Source organism: Malaclemys terrapin, chromosome 7 (assembly GCF_027887155.1).
Source record: "Malaclemys terrapin pileata isolate rMalTer1 chromosome 7, rMalTer1.hap1, whole genome shotgun sequence".
Taxonomy (NCBI): Eukaryota; Metazoa; Chordata; order Testudines; family Emydidae; genus Malaclemys; species Malaclemys terrapin.
The window spans coordinates 100,585,672-100,604,448 of record NC_071511.1 but is presented as its reverse complement, the minus strand read 5'-3'; the positions used below and the strand labels follow the sequence as shown (position 1 = coordinate 100,604,448).

At 42.1% G+C, this 18,777-nt stretch overlaps 1 protein-coding gene across 3 annotated transcripts in view; it reads left to right on the top strand.

The window, feature by feature from the left end:
* Window positions 1-17,854, top strand: part of PWWP2B (PWWP domain containing 2B) — a 41,914-nt gene extending 24,060 nt beyond the window's left edge. For all 3 annotated transcript variants that reach the window (XM_054034413.1, XM_054034412.1, XM_054034415.1), the window contains exon 4: window positions 17,324-17,854. The gene's annotated coding sequence lies outside the window, so the exon portion shown is untranslated. The remainder of the gene's footprint in view (window positions 1-17,323) is intronic.
* The last annotated feature ends 923 nt before the right edge of the window (window positions 17,855-18,777 follow it).

The following is an 18,777-nucleotide window of genomic DNA, read 5'->3' as shown; positions in this document are numbered from 1 at the left end:
CAAGCAAATTCATGGAATATCGATCCATTGAACAGTAAACAACATGTTTATCACCACAGTAAAAAGTTGCAATATTTCTTTAAGATCTTGTGGTACATGGGTCTCCTCATTATCTTTCTTTCTTGCTGTTATCCTCTGTTTGTGAATTACAATGAATTTTAGGTAGTGTGACCACTTTAATATTAGAACCTGAATTTTTTTGGATTTGACATAACATCCAAACGTTCTGATGCTTATTCAAATACCTTCCTGCCTTTCTCTGTCCTCAGCTTCTTGCCTGGAAAAGGCTTCAGCCTAACTGCCTCTCCCCAAGAGTGGAAGCTGCAAAGAGGAAGTGCATTGTCCTCCCACTGTCTTTGAGGGGAGATGCTATGCCCCTCCTTCCTCTCTGCATTCTCAGTGTATTCAGGGGGATTTTGAATTTTAGGACTTGCCCATTCTCTCCTAGAGTATATCTGCATTTCAGCTGGGAGTGTGCTTCCCAGCTCGGGTTAACAGACATGCGCTAGCATATTAACACTAGTGTAACTGGGAGTAGCACAGGTGGTAGCTCAGGCTAGCCACCTGAGTAAAAAACTAGCGCAGACCCCCTAGTTGTACGTAGGTGGTTAGTTTGCACTGCCACCTGTGCTGTCCCCAGCTACACTGCTGTCTTTTAGCGTGCTAGCTAGGGTCTGTCTGCCCACGCTGGGGGCCACACTCCCAGCTGCAGGGTAGCTATCCCTGAAGAAGAGGAATCCTACCTATTCCTAGTTCCCCTCCACTGATAGCTCATGCCTGTTTTTAAAGGAGGTGGGGTCAGTGCTCATGGGAGCACAGCTCCTGATTGTAGAGCAGTGGGTAACAGAGTAGCAGAGCCCATGAGAGGGGAGGAAGCAGCAGTCTGCCTCATACTCTGCTCAGAGGCCCCCTAATAGCGCGGTGTCCAACTCTCTCTATCTAAACAGCTCTGCTAGTTGCCAAGGACTACAGACACTCAGCTTTGGATTCAAACACTGGACACTTGGCGAGTCTAGCAGTGCACCTACAGTAGGATTGTAGGAGCATATACCAGAAGAGGCCAAAAATTTTAGAACAAGCTGTCTTAGAGATCAACTCTATGGGTTATGAAATGGGTGGCCAGCTAAACAAGTGAGTGTGAGAATTACAATTCAATAGTCATCTGGAAACATGAAGGCCAGAGGCTGCTCAGGTCAACTCTACAGTTCAGAATGAGGAATAGCAAACATTCGTATCAAAATCTCATCTGGGTTGACCTACCTATGAGTCACTTATGATTTGAGGATGAAATTGGTTTTAGTCTGATTTCAGTAGTGTTCTTTTGAAACTGTCTGAGGTTTTGTGTGTGTGTTTTTTCTTTGCTGCCTTGACTGATTCACGATGGGCTAGAGCTAGTCCAAAAAAATTTCAAATCTTGAATTTTTTGGTGAAAAGTTTACATTTTTGTGTAAAGCTTTTGTGGAAAATGCATGCTGTTTGAGCAGTTCTGACATGCTGACCACACGTTCATGAGAAACATTTACTGAGGCCTATGGAGGGGGGTTATCCTATGTTGCAAGCTTTAGCAGTGTAAACTAGAATTGGGATTGATCAAGAGGCAAATATAGATGCGTGTTCTAGTTGCAGTGACTGAGGCAGTATGTGTTGAGCTCTGGTCTATAGCTGTGAACTGTTTCTTAAACATAAGGAAATATTCTTCTTGCACTCTTTGTTCTCTGCTTGGCTTTTATGATTAATATAGAGAGTTTAGGCTGGAAGTTTCATAAACCTGGAACTCCCTGAGCAGAATGGCTTCTCTTCTATACGCCTCCCTAATGCCCAGTACCCCAAGAGCTTTCTACAGCTTTCACACCATAAATGGGTTTGTTAGCATATCCAGGTTTGTTTTTAAATGTTAACTGCCAAACCTGTGCACGATATAGCCCATATTAGGCAAATTTCTGTGCTAAAAGGCTGCCCAAAAGCATTGGGTGAGGTGCTTTGTGCTTCTTACAGGTGCAGTATGGAAATCAAAACTCAGCTACCTTGGCACTCATATGGTCCTGGGGTCTGGAAAGGTCCTTGGTGTACTGTAGACAACCCCGGGGGCCTGGCTAAGTTAGAGCAACCCTAGAAGTCTGCTGTATCTCCTTCAGTGATGCACAGAAACTCAGCAGCACTATATGCTGTTGCCTCACCTGTGCCAGGGTGTATAAGGGGATCCTCAGGAGGCAGCATTATGGCTGCTGTAAGAAAAGAAAGAAAGAAAATAGAGATATCCCATCTCCTAGAACTGGAAGGGACCTTGAAAGGTCATCAAGTCCAGCCCCCTGCCTTCACTAGCAGGACCAAGTACTGATTTTGCCCCAGATTCCCAAGTGGCCCCCTCAAGGATTGAACTCGCAACCCTGGGTTTAGCAGGCCAATGCTCAAACCACTGAGCTATCCCTCCCCCCCTGTACTCCATGTCTGTGCCACAGCAACCGCCCCCAGCTATAGAAGGGGATTTTAGAGCCCCTCCTAAACTCTGGCCTCGTACGCAGCAAGAGGTCAGAGCAGTGAGGGTCTTGCTCACTGACTGTGGATACATTTAGGAAAATCCTGCTCCAAATTGATCAGAGCCGTACTTTACCACTTTTTTTTTTTTTGCTTGTATCCTAGAGCTTTTGGGGGGGGGGGGGGAATAAGAGACACTTTCACATACAGTACCTCTAAATGTCTGCATTAAATGGCTTTATAGTACTGATGTTCCTTTGGCATTTCAAACCAAGAAATACAGCTCTTACCTTGACCTTATTCTCACCTATATCTCTTTCTACTGGTAATATTTTGTATGGCCATGATGCTACTAAACTTTAAAACCTACTGTGGCATTTTGTAAGTTAACTCTATTGCTATTTGCTTAATATAACCTTTTTTGTGATGACTGGATCTATGTATAGCAAAATTGAACCACATTACATAGACTCCATGTGGTAAGTTCTAATAATGTAAAACTGGGTTACAATTTCATTTTCAAAAGAGGTTTTCCAGCTTTGTGTGCATATTCTCTGCATTCCTGGCAGAATAAGAAAAAGGGCTGGAAGAGGGACAGTCCTAGGGCCATCTTGACTGAAGCTCCCTTCTGTAGCACACCTGTTTTAGTTTCCCTCCTTTAGGTACCCCAGAAATAGTCCAAAGCCTCTTCCCAAGATAAATATAGGCCTTGTGTAGTTCATTTCTGGCCAAAGTCTTGTGCACATAAATCATAACAAAACAAGCCCCAATACCATAGTCCAGAATTCCCCTAGCATAGTCCAAACAGCACATGCAACATACAGCTCCTTCATGCCCCCTCCAGTGCACTCCTTTTTTTTTTTTTCCTTGTAGGAAGGCAGCCACCCCAGCCCTTCCAACTGGAGTGCAAGCCTGGTCTTCCTCAGGGAACCCCTGCAGCCTCTCTGCTGGGAGCGTCCCTCACTCTCCCTGGGCCTCACACATTTCCTCTGGATCCAGCTCTCAGGGGGTAAGCGCCTCAGCAGCTATCCTGCCTTTGGCCTTCTCTGGCCCTTGGCTCCGGCTCTCTCGCTTACAGCTAGCAGGCAATTCCCTCTGCTGCTGATCCTAATTTCAGCCCTGGCTCTTTGGCTTGACGGCACAGCCAGCTATCCCTCTTGCTGCTCTCCTGCTTTCTCCCTGCTCCCAAACATAGTTTCCTAGTCAGTTCCTCCTTCCGATTCTCCCTGACCTTGTAAAGCCTCCAGGTGCTGCCCCACCCTCTTAATTGGTAGCACCTGTTCTGGGGCAGAGGCCCTGAATCTACTTCACTTACTAGGGTCAGCCATCCATACAGGGACATACAGAGCCCTGCTATGTGACTAGAGGTAAGGATAACAGTGTAGTTAAGGTAAAAATACTTGCTGTTTTCATGTGAAATGACTTTCTGAAACATTTACCTTTTCTGGGCTGAACCTTGCTATGCTTCCTCTCTGACCAACTCCAACAGCTGATCTGAAACATCAAACTTCATATGTGAACAGTTTAGTCAGCATATGTATGTAGCTAAATTTGAGGCAGGGGAGAGCCTCAAAATACATTACAAATGTCTGAGATTGCAGGGCTGCCCATGTGCTGTGGGTTTCCAGACTGTGGTCTGCAGAGCTGGCTAGTTGCAGAGTGCTTGTTGGCTCTCGTGTTTCCAGCTGAGAGAGAGAGAGCGCGCGCAGATGGACAGGACATTGGCTCTGTGATAGCAAAAATTGAGATGGTCCTGTCTATGGACCACCTGCCCTCCTAACTTGTGGCTCATGCTGTGGAAAAGTTTTGAGCCCCTGCTGTAGAATATTCAAGTGGGCTGCATGCTCCAAGTGCTCAGGGGGGCACTGTTAGCAAACTGGAGCTATCTGCTTACAAGAATTTACAAGTTCAGCTGCTGAAGGAGATTATAAAATTGAAAGGCTTAATGATGCTCCTAGGACATGCAGCAAGCTGTTTTAACTCCAGACTAAGCAGATTATGGCACCATTTGGCGCTGGCGAACTTGCAAAGCTACAGAGAAAAGAGCTGGCAAAGCGTTGCCAGCAGAGTTTGTCAACTACAGGCCAGCTAGCTGTGCAAGAACTCCTATACCTTGGGAGCTTTAGCCAGTTTGGTCTGGATAAGGGTGCTGACAAGGTCTGCTGTAGAAGCTGTCAGAGACCATGGCTTGCTGAGCAAGCCAATGAGTGCAGAGTAGGAATTAACTGCATAGTTGGCCAGTGCAGTTTGTAAACTGAGTCAGCAAACGAGCTTGATGCTTAAGAATGTGATCAGTTCTGCAGGACCAAAATGCTCTACAACTCTTCTGTTGAGTTCTGATACTCTGTCACTCATATCCTGCAAATGTTGCAGCAGGGAGTGAGGGCAAATGTATCCATTCTCCAGATAACCAAGAATTTTGTTTAATGAGGCTTCTGGTGATCCGTTTGACTGCAGTTCAAGGAATTTATAAGCTCAGTTGGCAAACTTTTTGTGACAGCTGTAAATTGCACAAGTCAAATTTCTGCAGACTTTCTTCAAAACATTTACATTAAAATCCAAGTGCAGACACCAGATATGCAAGATGGAGAGAAAAAACTCATTTAATTGGGTTTCTGTTTTCACTTGTGTAATGATTGCAGCAAGTGAAGTGAGCTGGATTATAGGATCCCAGGTACAGAAATTGCTTCAGAACTATATTTTGAGATGGGACTTGTGTTGAGGGCCTTGGAAAATAAGAGAGATGAGGTCATTCCAAAAGGAGTCCTGTTATCTGTGGATGTCCTCCAGTAAGGGTCAAATGCTCATTTTTATGCCTCTTACTTTCCAGGTGTCTGCTTAAATATTGCACTAAAAACACTTGTTGTCAAGTCACGCCTCAAACTGAATGCTGTACAAGTGAGCAATATAAATAACTTTGGTGGGTTTTTTGTTTTTTATTTGTTTTTTGTTTGTGTTTTGTTTTTTGGAAGATTCTAGAACCAACTCTGTGGATACTTTGCTTGCTACCTGTTGGGGAAGGAGAGAAGAGATTTGGATATGTGGTAGTAAAAATAGAAATGTTAAGCCTACTCCAGGTGCTGTCACATGGGACTTGATTGTGAAGGGATGAAGTTTAGTATAGAAATGCATAGATAATTTCCACACTTTTACTTGTGTGGCACATTGTTAGTAGTCTGGTTTTTTTAACATTGATGCAAGATTTCTTTAATTGTCAGTTTTTAATTTGGCATGAATTGGAACAGAATGATTTAAAGATTTGTGTTTCATTAGGCAATGGCTGTTTGCAAGTCTCCTAATCCCCTTCTTTGTCTTTTCCACACAAGTGCCCGTTACTGACATTGTGACAGGATTACTAATATCTTTGAGGGACAATGCCTGCCTGCATCAATCCCTAAAACCAGAGTGACTTGATCTGGTGCCTGTTTTTGTTTGTGTAAAATAAATAAACAAACAAATGAAGCCAGTAATAGAAAGTAGATTAGAATGTGCCATTTATAGTTCGACCTTCAACATGTGCCTTCATTTTGCACCTTTCCGTTTTAAGTGTGTGTGTGTGTGTGTGTGTGAGCTTTTCCTAAGAAAACATACTGAATCTATTGTTACATTAACTTGTTACGTAGCTCTCTATTGTTCTCATTCTTGGTGATTGAAAAATTATTCCCACAATCAGGTCGTAAGACTCTTGTCAGAGTGGAGCTTCAGCTATCAATTTTTGGAGAATATATGCTTTCACAAAATAAAACACAAATAACTAGCCCTTTAACCAATGGAAATTCTTTCCACGTCTTCAGAGGGCTTAGCCAGCAGTAGTATGGAATTCTGCTCTGGCAGCAGTGAAACGTCAAAGAATCGTATCGCTCTCACGCTGCTGCTGGACTCTTCTGTGATGCGCTTGTCAGGCCATTAAACTGTTCTGAATAGTAGTGTCGTAGGTTGGCATCTTAGCATGTCCCATCCTGGGACCCTGCAGACACCCCACCCTTCTCAGGATTTTTCAAGAATACTTTTCTAACACGGAGTGGGATATGCAGTGGGTTAAGTTATTAAGGTGGACCCCCTCAAATAACACAATAAAGTTCAATACCATAATGCTAAAGGTTCTGGCTCTGCCATCTTTTATGACTCTAGGCTATTCATCATCCTCGGTTGTTTCCTTCAGATGGGGGAGCTCTCCGGCTTCCTCCTGGAGTCTCCTATTAGAGTTCAAAAGCTCAAATGAAGCAAGAACGTAAACAAAATCCACTTTATAAAGGTCTTACATTCTTCCTGGCACCCTGCCCTTTGTGCAGGCCATAGGGGTCCTCCCTGGGCCTTCCTCTTGCTCTGGAGTCTTTCTCCACTATCTAGGCCTCCTGACTTCTGCCGGTCTCCCTGTTTCCAGGGAACAGGCAGTGAGAGCCTCCTGTCTGTGTTCTTTCCCCCTCTCCTAACTGATTCTCAGGCCTAACTTGCCCAGCCCCACCCACAGGGCCCAGGTACTGCTGTATACGCCAGCTGGAGCTCAGCTGGCAGTCACAGGTGCACTGGCTTCTTTTCTGTTTAAAGGGCCAGTGCTACCCTGTGACAAGTAGGCTTGTGTAAGGAAAAACTCTGAATTAGATGACAAACATGGGAAGATATTGAAGTCCCCCATGCAGTTTCTTCGTCTGGTATGATATGTGGCCTATGTAAGTGAACATAATGGGTCATTGTCACTAGGGCAAATGGGTAATAAATTCTCTGACAGCGTAGCCCTGAGCCTTTCTGGCACATATGCTGTCAGCTGCCTTGAATTAGTCTAGTAATTGTCCGGTTGCTAGTCACTCATGTATTTTTCCAGAATGGGGGACCAGTATCTTTTTACTGAACTTTTCAAGAAGTTCATTAATATCCTGAAGGAAAGGACACTTTCAAGTGGTTTAACAGTTCCCTTGGTGCATGTTGGATTGTGCTAAATACTAAGTCAGTTTCCTATGTAAACTATCTAGTTGAGGGGAATCAAGTGTAGTGATGTGTTGTTTGACTCGTGAGTAAGATAACCTGTTACATCTGCATACCTGGCCAATTTACTGGGAAGTGTGCCTTCATCTAGGCCCAAAACCACATGATGTGCTGGGGTGCAAGCATGGGGGTCTGAGAAGCCTCAATTCCTGTTTGCTTTTTATTGTAAAGTGAATCTTTTTCACATAAAGGTTTTTCATAAAAAAACCTGTGAAGCTATTTTATTTCATAAATACCTAGTCAAGATGATGAGTTAATGCTTATGAAGGCATGTCTAACAGCCCTTCCAAGCAGGCTACATATTGCTGCACTGGGATTCGGAGACTGTTCCAAAAACCTGGTGTTCATGGCTGGTAAGCCTGCTGGGGCAATGCAATAAACTCATGATGCTTCCATCCCCTGTTTAGATCTTCCTCTGGCCACTTCTAACAATGACTCTTGAATTATTTGCTCTTTCTACACACCTGTTTCTCCCCCCCTCTCTCCTCCGAAGTTTTCCTTTGACAAGGATATTTCCCTCCCCTACCCTTTTTTATTTGTTTGAGAAGCTGAGTCTAGGGAATCTTGTTGCTGAAGGGGAGAGAGAGAAACTTCACATCTGAGCTCTGCCTGGAGGGAAAACTTCTCACTCTCTTCTGGTCTCTAGGTGAGCAGGATGCTCTTTCTTTGATTTCAGCAGGGACTTGCAGGAAAGGGTTGGGTGGTTTTACTTCACCCCAGTCAGAGTTATAGGAAGAAGCAAGAATTGAATACGTCTCTGAGCTTTCTGCTGGGGCCTCCTTCCCCTCCCTTACGAGGAGGATGGAGATCTGGAGTAAATGGATTTGGCAAGGCTAAGTGAGTTTACCCAGTAGTTGTTGTTCAACTGGATGATGGATGGAAAATATCGCTCTGAAGTAAACTACTGGGGGGAAAGGAGCAGGCAATCTTAACATTGCCTTTAATTTTCAAAACTTGCTTTAACTTCCAGCAGAACAGATGATCCCTTTGGTATTCTGTTTTCAATTAGGAAGATATTGGGAGCAAGCACAAGAGAGAAGAAACCACTCAGTAACTTTTCTATCTGGTCCCAGTGATGAGTATGCACTTCAGCACCCCTTTAATGCTAATAATCCAGGAAGCATCTTCAGCTTGCCCTTCTCCAGGAAAGGGAGAATCCTAAGACTTCAGTTCTGAGGTTTCAGAATGAATCTTAGGGATACAATATTCTCATTTGACCATTTTGCACTGATTTTAAAACAATTAAGCCTCTCAGCCTCCAGCCTGACTAGGAATAAATCAAGAATATCTCTAGAAAATATCTTCCTTCTGGGCCAGAGGGATTAATCCTTTTGATCTGTGCTCCAAGTGATGTGCTATAACAATTGCCTTCCCTAACAACGAAGTGGAGGCTAAAGAGCGGGTATATGAAATTCTGTAGGTTTCAGTGGGAGGGGAAATACCCCATGATCTAGATAAAGGACTAAAAGCAGATTCAGCAGTAACTGTGCTAATTCTAGACCTCAGTAAATCCCTCTAAAAGGACTACTCCCCCACTTCTAGCCACATAACTGCTCCATTATGGGCAGAGAACTTTTTCTCGGGAGAAATGTTGAGCCTGGGCCTCCACAGGCACAAGTCCTATCGACATGAGTGAAAATTAATACTCCCGCATTGTTGGCCATAGTGGGAAGCTCTAGTGTAGACTGGCCTGGGTGCTATCGCTCCTCCTCAGGCATCATGTCGCCCAATCATGCTTGAAATGGGCCTTAGCATTTGAAATGCTGGCAACAGGCTGCCTATATTGGGGCTTCCAGTGTTTCTAAAGCCATTGGAGTTAAACCAGTGTGGGCAGAAGTGGGAAATTTTACAGTTTCCTCCAGTGTAGACAAAGCAATGTTGCCAGATGGTGGCTCAGGGTGAAGAGAAAAGCCCCTTAAAAAGAGGGTCAGAGGGGGAATAAATCAAGGGGGCCTATGAAAATGCCCTGTTCCCAGGACTCTCTTCTTCCTTCCTATCACATTTATGCAACTAGTCTTGTGATCACCTCAACAACTCCTAACTGCTCCCTCTGCTTTCTCCACTGGCCCTGATCACTACCCCTCTGGGGCACTGTGTTTGAGCCTTCCATATATCAGTGTGGCCAAGACCAGTGGTGGGTTTGGGAAGGGAAGTGGTGGTTTCTCTCCCTCATGCCAACCTGCCTGAATGAAGACTCTCTAGCACTTGGGGCTCCCATTTTCCTGCCTCACCTACAGTCTGCTCATTAATGTATCAGACCTTGGCTACACTCGGGAATTCACAGCACTGCCGCGGCTGCAAGTGTAGTCGCGCCGCCAGCGCTGCAAGAGAGCTCTCAGCGCTGTATGTACTCCACCTCTCCGAGGGGAGTAGCTTGCAGCGCTGCGAGTGAGCGTGCAGCGCTGCAGGCTCTGATCACACTGGAGCTTTACAGCGCTGTGCTCGGGGGAGGGGGGGGCGTTTTCACACCCCTGAGTGCAGCAAGTTGCAGCGCTGTACAGCACCAGTGTAGCCAAGGCCTCAGATAGCAATACTTCTGCCACTGCTCTCAGTAGTGGCTTAGGGTTAGGGTACCTGGCAAACCATCAGGGCTAGTAATCAAGCATTAAGATTCAATTACAGTACTTCACCATGTATCTCCATATGTAATCTCTCACTTTAAAACCATACTCCACCCATCCTCCTTCTCCCTCTCCGCCTTCCCCTGCAAAAAAGGAGAGAGAGCTGACTTACCCATATAGAATGTATATTCCTAGCTCATAGGTGATATTTACAGTTTACTTACTCTTTGTCAGATCTCTAAGGGGATGACTTCCCAGATATATCTTGAGTGAAATGTATTGTGATACACAGGTTTCTTAGCAAAGCATCCCCTGTTCTTTTTAAACAGGTCTCACTTCAGACCTGACAAACTCACTACACTAAATACATATTTTACACAATATTTATCCATAAAGGGTAACATAAGGTAGCTACAGAAAGCTCTCAACTTGTCAAGATTCATAATCAATGTGAGATGCATATACAGGTAATATTTAAGAAATAATGTACAGAAGGACCTCAAAGATAGGAACACCAGAGTTGCGGACACCCCATGGAATTGCAAATAGTCAATCAGGCAGCAGCGCAGACCAAGATATATATATAGTACTACCTCGGGACTCAGGGCTTCAGCCATGGGGGGTTGGGGTTGCAGCTGCAGGATAGTGAGGGACTCAGGACTTTAGACCTGGGGCTTCAGCCCTGAGGCTCTTCTCTCAATTTCAGCCGCACAAGGGACGCTGGGGCTTAGGGCTTCAGTTCTGTGGCTTCGCTCCCAGTTTCAGCCCTGGGGGGGGGGGGGCAGGCTTTAGCTATGAGGGAAGTGCTAGTTTCAGCCCCAGTGCTTCCCCCGTAGCTAAAGCCCCAAGCCCTGGCATGCCTACCCCTGCTGAAGCTGGGAGCAGAGCTGTGGGGAGCCCCAAGCCCCATCGCTCCCCTCAGGTCTAAAGCACTGAGCCCTGGTGGTCCCGTGGGGCTGAAGTCCTGAGCCTCCGGCCTGGAGCCCTGGTGCCCTGAGGGTCTGAAGCCAGAGCCCCTCCACACACACACCTGACAGCTGCAGCCTCTTCTCGCCCAATGTGTCTGAAGTCTGTAATCTCTTCTTCAGAGTTGCAGAACATTTCAGAGTTATGGACAACCTCCTTTCCGAGGTGTCCCTAACTCCTGAGGTTCTACTGTATTTGTATTGAAAATATGCTTGATGGACTTATGAACTGACTAGTTAACCCTACACCTCATTTGGAACTGGAAGTACAAATCAGGCAGCAGCAAATACAGTACATTACTGTGTTAAATGTAAACTAAAAAAATGAAGGGAAAGCCACATTTTCCTTCTGCATAATAAAGTTTCAAAGCAATATTAAGTCACTGTTCAGAGTTATGAACAACCCCATTCCTGAGGGGTTCGTAACTGAGGTTCTACTATAAAATGTCTTGGTGATGGCCCATTCAGGCAGAGGGAGTTGTCCTCTGCAAAGATCATGTCTAGCCTTGCTTCAAGACTACCAATTGAAAATCATCACCGATAACTGCAACAGTGGAAACTACTTGGAGGTTTAAAAAAAAAAAAAAAAAAAAAAAGGAACACAATAACCTATGTTTGCCCTGCCTGTTAATAAAGACAGTTCGGTATATGAGAGGGGGAAGAAAGATCCTCTGCATCCTTTCACTGAGGAGACATCTTGGGGAGTGGGGATTTATGAAAAATTGGATCCTTGTTCCTGTGAAGCCAGCCAGCTCCTCAACAGACTGAACTTTGGGGGGGGAACCTACTTTATTAAATAGAGGTAAGTATTAAGTGTAAACCCAGGTTTGTATTTTATGATTTTGTTTTGTATTGTAACCATTTGTTTCCACTATTTTGTTTCTAGTTAATTCTCCATTGTTTCTTACATAAACGCATTTAAAAAAAATTAGATATGCTCACGAGTGCTGTGATTTTTACTGGAGCAGTGATTTAAGATAACATTAGTAAACTGGGGAAACTGCTTTTTTATTTTTAAGGACAGAGGAGCTGGGATTAGTGAGAGTAACCAATGACAGCCTGGACATCACAGGGGAATGATTCAAAGGGGCGCAGGGACCTATTGTTAATCTGTAAGACAAAGACAAGGCTGACATAGCCCACAGGAGAGTGCTTGAGGTAACAGGCTGGTGGCATTAGGGAGTTTACACCCAGCATTGTGAGCAAGACTACCTATCATGAGAGGCAGGGGGCTAACACAATGATTTCCAGTCCTGGATGCCTCAAGAACAGTCACATGAACCTCTTGTTATCTTGGGATCAGATCCTGTGATTGGATCCATGCAAGCAGCCCCTCTGCTCATGCCTACAGAGACATGCCCATGCAGGTCTGATGATCAGATTGAAGTTTGTCTCTGCAGGGATTGACTTGTGAGAAGTACAAATTTTAGGTGTAAATTGAACAGCCTTTACATAAAGTGTAACTCAGTGTTTCCAACTCTTGTGATATTTGTTGTCAGTCTCAAAGCTCCAGCTCCTAAAATCAAGTGACTAGGGGAGGATCTCTGCTTCAATTTATTTAAAAAAAATAAAAAAAAATAGCCCTCGTGATTATGGAGAAAATCTTGAAAATGTGAACAGTGTGTACCCTAAAGGCTAAAAATCCAGTGAACATAAAGAATCCAATGAGCTTTTTTTTTTTTAAATCACTATTTTTAAGCAAATCTAATTATTTTATTTTGAGGATTGAAGAATGAGTTTTTCAGTGCTTGAGGTTGGCAACACTGAACTTTTCTCAGATAATGACCCACAATGTCTAAATTGGCATGAAACGTAAATTTATTGCTACTTTGTGTTTGGTTGAAGTCTGAAAAATCTTTCCTCTTTTACTTGGTTTGTTTTATTATTCTGCTTTATAACCTATTGATATTTTCCAATGCACACCTGATGAATCAAAAGAGGAAAAGAATGACCCACAACCTTACGGCTAGTATTTGTGATCCCCACTAGTGATTTTTTTTTTTTTTTTTTTTTAAGGTTTCCCTGCTCTATCAAAGGGGCCTGATAGTTCATCACTTCCTGAAAATCAGATCATCTGAAATTGTCTTTAGTGATTCTGAGTGCCCAACTTGTTGCTTCAAAAATAAAAAATCTTTGGCCTTTAAATATTAGTGCTAGTTTTAACTTTTGGATTCCATCCAGCTATGTGGTATCTGATATTTCTTTGTGAAATAGAATTAGTGTGGGGAATGGTGTCTTTTCTTAAGGCATCAAAGTATATAATATATTAAAATGCCAAATGACTTCTGAGAACATAATGCTGACCCAACTACTGTGTTTGACTTTTTCCCTGGGGAGAAATGTCTTAAGCAGGTTTAATAACACAGTGGTATAACATCCACCACCCAGACGCAAGGCAGGACCAGACTAAGCAGAAGACAGAGTGGCACATTTAAATCATGGGTGTGTGTTTTATTTTTATCAAGGGGACTTGTATAGTTGCAGCAGATACAAAATGGCTAGTCATATACAACAAGCCTGCAACAGGATTCACCAGCTGCATTAAGTGGGCATAGGGGCTGGAACCTGAGGTGCTACAACACTCCTGGCTTGAAGTGGTTCCCATCATATACAGGGTTTACATTTACAGTTTGGTTCAATGGCTCTCAGCACCCCCACTGTACAAATTGTTCCAGCATCCCTGTAAGTGGGGCTCCTCTTCCTCTGCCACCTGGATTGTTCCAAACATCTCTAGCTGTAGCCCTAGCCACTGACCATGCTGCCTCTCATGCTGTTGACCTGAATCAATAAATCATCGGGGACTTAGCAATTTACAGAATCTCAAACTTCGTTTTATTTTGAGGTATTGTATGGTACTAGCCATCTGAAGCTTGAGAGTAACGAGGTAAGCCTCTCTTCATTCATCTGATAAATATTCCTTCACTAGTCAAATGAACTGCACTTGAAAACTGCTGAATCTATCTGGTAGTCTATTTAAAATAGCTGTGCTCTCTTACTTTTAAGAAGCTTCATCTTTCTATTTGAGCCATGAGCTCCTATATTCAAGGTTATTAGGTGCTGGTTTGTAGTGGCACCAGAACTGTAGGTTAATGTGAAGAGAAGTTATAAGCATTCACCTTTAGGGACACCGTGTTTTTATCAAAGCTGTTGTAAAAGCCAACTTGCAGTTGTGCAGTCCTATCAAATTTCTGTTGTGAGAAGGTCGTCTTTGATCTTGGTCTTGAAGCAATTTCATTAAAGAACACACAGGGCAGGCTGAGTTATGTACACATTCAGTGAAAAGAAAAGGTGGGATGAGGGGAAACGGTTGTTGTCATAAGATTAAATCTTCCAACAAAACTATCTAGGTTTTTGTGGGTTTTTGTTAGTAATGCTTCAAAAATTCAAACCAGAAATTGTCAGTTGCTATGTACTTAATATTTCTTCCCATACCACAAAATAACTAAGTTTCTTTATGAGCATAGTTTGGGAATGTACAATCTGAACAAGTTTGCAGAATTATTTCTTTAAGGCAAACAGTAAATGCTGAAATGATGTAGGTATCTTTCAAAATTCCACCTATATATATATATATATTTTTTTTTTTTTAAATATTTCAAAGGCGTAAATCACACATTGCAGATAACTTCCAGGCCCCAATGTGCTTGATAAAATAATTGTTTTCAGTCAGTTTGTGTTTTGGGTTTTTTTGAGGCTCTTCTTTGAAGTAGCTGAGTTTTGAAAGTATACAAGAAATTTCTGAATACAGACTTTGCTGCAATATAAAGGTGCTTTAGCATAAGAGTTTCATAGAAATGTCAAAGGAAGTGACTTAAAAACAAATTTCCTGTCACTAATAAGATTGTAAATTATTAAAATACTGAATTTCTAGCTTTTTATCATGTTTAAGGGCTGTGGGGTTTTTTGTGGTTTTGCTTTTTTGCTTTTCAGTCACCTTGGACAAGGACAGGCAGGTCAGTTTCACTTTTAGGCCTGGTCCACACTAACCCCCCATTTCGAACTAAGGTACGCAAATTCAGCTACATTAATAACTTAGCTGAATTCGAAGTACCTTAGTTCGAACTTACCGCGAGTCCAGATGCAGCAGGCAGGCTCCCCTGTCGATGCCATGTACTCCTCTCGCCAAGCTGGAGTACCGGCGTCGACGGCGAGCACTTCCGGGATCGATTTATCGTGTCTAGACAAGATGCGATAAATCGATCCCAGAAGATCTATTGCTTACCTCCAGGTCCAGCGGTAAGTGTAGACCTACCCTTAGTTTCTCATGCTGACAGGAAGGAGGCTTTGGTGCATTTTTAGCAGTGCAGGGAAATGTGATAATGTTAGCATTGACTTATTTAAATCATTATAGTGGATTTTTCTTCTCATAATTCAATTTTTAGACTTAAACTCTGAGGGTTTTATAAAAAAGGTCTTTTACCCTTAACCATAGTATTACATCTCTTTCTATTATTCATCAGAAAGGTAAATGTGAGGCCCTAAAATCCTAGATCCTGACTCCGTATGCTGACAGTATTAGTTTGTGAGTTAGGACTGATCATGGATTTTAATGCTAGGCCCTGACTGAATTGCTTCTGAAGTCCATTTGTGATGACCTGTTTTCTCTAGGGGAAAATGTTTAAAAACTTGTGGATGACCTCAGTGTTTTCAGCCACTCTTCTGTCAACAGGATGTCCTGACTTGCACTGCTCAGTCCTATTCTTAACCAGTTTTACTCCAGTCAGTCTTCAAGATAAATGGAAGGGTGTGTGTTAAATAGATATGCAAATATTTAAGGCCATTGATCACGCCAAGATACTGCAGCACAATTTCAGTACATTTTTCACAGCAGAGTTAATTAACAGAATGGCAGGCATAAGTTGCAAGGACTTCTAAGTAAAATCTTAACTTTGTTAAATGTTGCCTCTTTCTTTAAACAAACAAACCCTCCCAGTGATGCAGCCTTCTGCCCAAGACTACTGCAGGCCAGATGACAGGGTCCACAATCTTACTTTCTGCCTAATAATCTTGGCACATGCTGTTCATGTCAGAGTGGGAGGAATGCAGCATTTTGAATGTTGTGACTTCATTCCATATTAGTAGTGGAAAGCGCATGCTGTTGCATAAGTGTGGTACTTGGGCCAAATAATCCATCTTTTCAGTCTTCCTCATACAGCCAATGAAACTGCTACGTGCAAATTATCTGAGTAAGGGTGGTGATTGGTTGTTACCTCTAATGTGGTGATGATCTAGGATTCGTGGCATGACATAAATACATGCCTTGCTGTCACATGTGTAATTTGTAAAGTAGAAATGACTAAGAATTGAAAAATAGGTTGGTAACGGACTATGAATCCCAGTGATGATTGAACTTTGTGATATTCTGAATAAAAAGAACTCTCAGCCATGTTCGTAGCTGTTTGATCACTTCACACTGATTCCACAGACGTTCTAGGCTTCAGAGCGAAACACACACAGTCCTGGAATCTTATTATATTGACAGTTTCTCTTTAAATGCAAATCAAGTGTTCCAGTATGGTCTTTGAGGTAACCTGTTAATAAGAGCTTCTGGGGCTCTTAGTTTAACTTTAAAAGGCCAATAAAATAGGTACATATCACAACTATTAGATTACTATAGTTGGATATGAATAACTTCCTCTGCTTAGAGGTATGGATTGGACTATCGGGAGTGTTAATGACTCTCGTTGGTATCCTGCAAGAATGGTGTGGCAATCTGGGTTGACAGCAGTATCTCACAATCCTCTCGGATCTCTCTGTTTTAACCCTTAAGTTGAAATGAAATGTACTCATTTCTGTTTTTTTTTTTTTTTTTTTTAATATATTATGATTTCCATTCTGAGCAGTGTATGGTTGGCTGGAAGGAAACATCTCTTGCTTTTTTTTTTTTTTTTTTTTTTGTGAAGTACAGGTCACAAGGGGGAAAAAATGGACTATAAGAATCTTAAAAATTCCTGGTAGGTCTTTTCCTATACTGGACTCTGGTTAACTTTAAATATCCCTACACCAAAAAGTGAATTGTTTGAGATTTAAATACTAAGCTAGCTACTAAGCTAGCCAGCTATCACATTCTGTTCTTCATCATTAAAATGACAACTCCATTCTTCAAAAAATATTTCAGTGGTATTGTTGCTTACTTCCAACTTTAATTAAGATCTGTTAATTCAATGAGGCTCTTATTAAACTGTAGCTGCTATGTCTTCAGTTTGCCATGCAAATTTAGACCGCAAGAGTTGCAGGTTATATTTGGATGAAGTAAAGGAGAATGAGCCTCTCACAGCTAATATTGGTCAGTTCTGTGCCACTTGCAATAACCTCTCTCCCTCTTTCACTTTCTTCAAGGTAACAGAAGATAAGAGCACAGCTGTTCTCCTAGAGTTTCATGAAGTCTGTAAACATCCTGACATGCTCCCCAGGAGAATCTTGAGGTTGCCATGCAGATGACAGCAGGATGAGTTTCCTTGTCAGATTGCACTGCTTATCTGTGAAGAGTGACGGGCACCTGGACTGGAGTTAGGAGACTCTTTTGGTGTGAGGCTGACAGGAAAGTCTTAAGGATATCTAACCGAAAACAAGAGAATTGACGACAAGTAAAGCAGTGAACTAGGAGAATAGTGAATACCACAACTTGGAATGTATTTATTACTTAAAACTAGCTACTCTTGATAAAATCCCAAAAATTATTGCTGCTGCTTATTTTACTTACAGATTTCACACACTTGTTAATTTTAAAGCTACAAAACTTTTACTATATACTGTATTCTAAGAAATGTAATTGGAGCAGGACATGCAATAGAATGAAATCAGTGTAGTGTCTTAAGTACAATGGACTCACTTTTGTGTCAATTAAAACTTGGAAAATGTGCAACACAATTATGTGGCCATTATTGTGCACACTTTAAAGCTTTTCAAAGATGTTTACTGCAGGGCTGAGAGAATCAATTAAGAACACTGATTTCAAGCACATAAACAAACAAGCAATCAAGTAGTAATTCAGATTGTGAGGTTTTCTAAATTAATCTTTCAGTCATCTCTACCCATATTCTGTACATCCTAGATGCATTCATCTTAAATGCACTGAGGTGGATATTAACCTATTGCAGTTCATTAATGAACTTAATCTTGCATTCAGACTTTTCTGTTCAACCAGTGTAGCCTGTGGCCCATTGAGAATACATTCTGATTGATAAGGGAAAGGATTTTTCCACACTTAACATTGCAGATAGTTACTAATGCTCTTTTTTGAAATGTTTAAAATATTAAAGAATGAAAGCCAATTTAAAAACAAACTGAACTACAGTGAAGTTTGGGAGATTTTCAGTATCACTTTAAAAATAGCTTGGATCTGATCTTTCTTTTATGTAACTTAAAAAAACCCTGATAGCTCCAGTATCTAGTAACATATATCTGTGATACTCATTTTAGTAATGGGGAGGAGAGTTCAAAATTGCCTAATACAGTTAATGTGGCTTGTATGTACTAGAATGAACTAAATGAAGTGTCATTACAACATATGCTATTTTGTTTTTTTCCTTAAACATTAATCCATGTCCCCTTGCCAAAAATAAAAAAATACAGTTAAGTTTGCTAACCCAGAAATATTAGTGGAAAGAGACAAATAAAAGCTCATGGTTTTTCTTGGCTCCCATTGATTCTTTAACAATGTGATGTTTCCAATGGCCAGTATTAAAGGGACTAAATTTTAAAACCTTTTCAAAAAGAAATCCAGTGTACATAAACATTATGAGCACCATAGATATAGTGAGGTAGACACACACGTCTGAAAATGTAAAAAG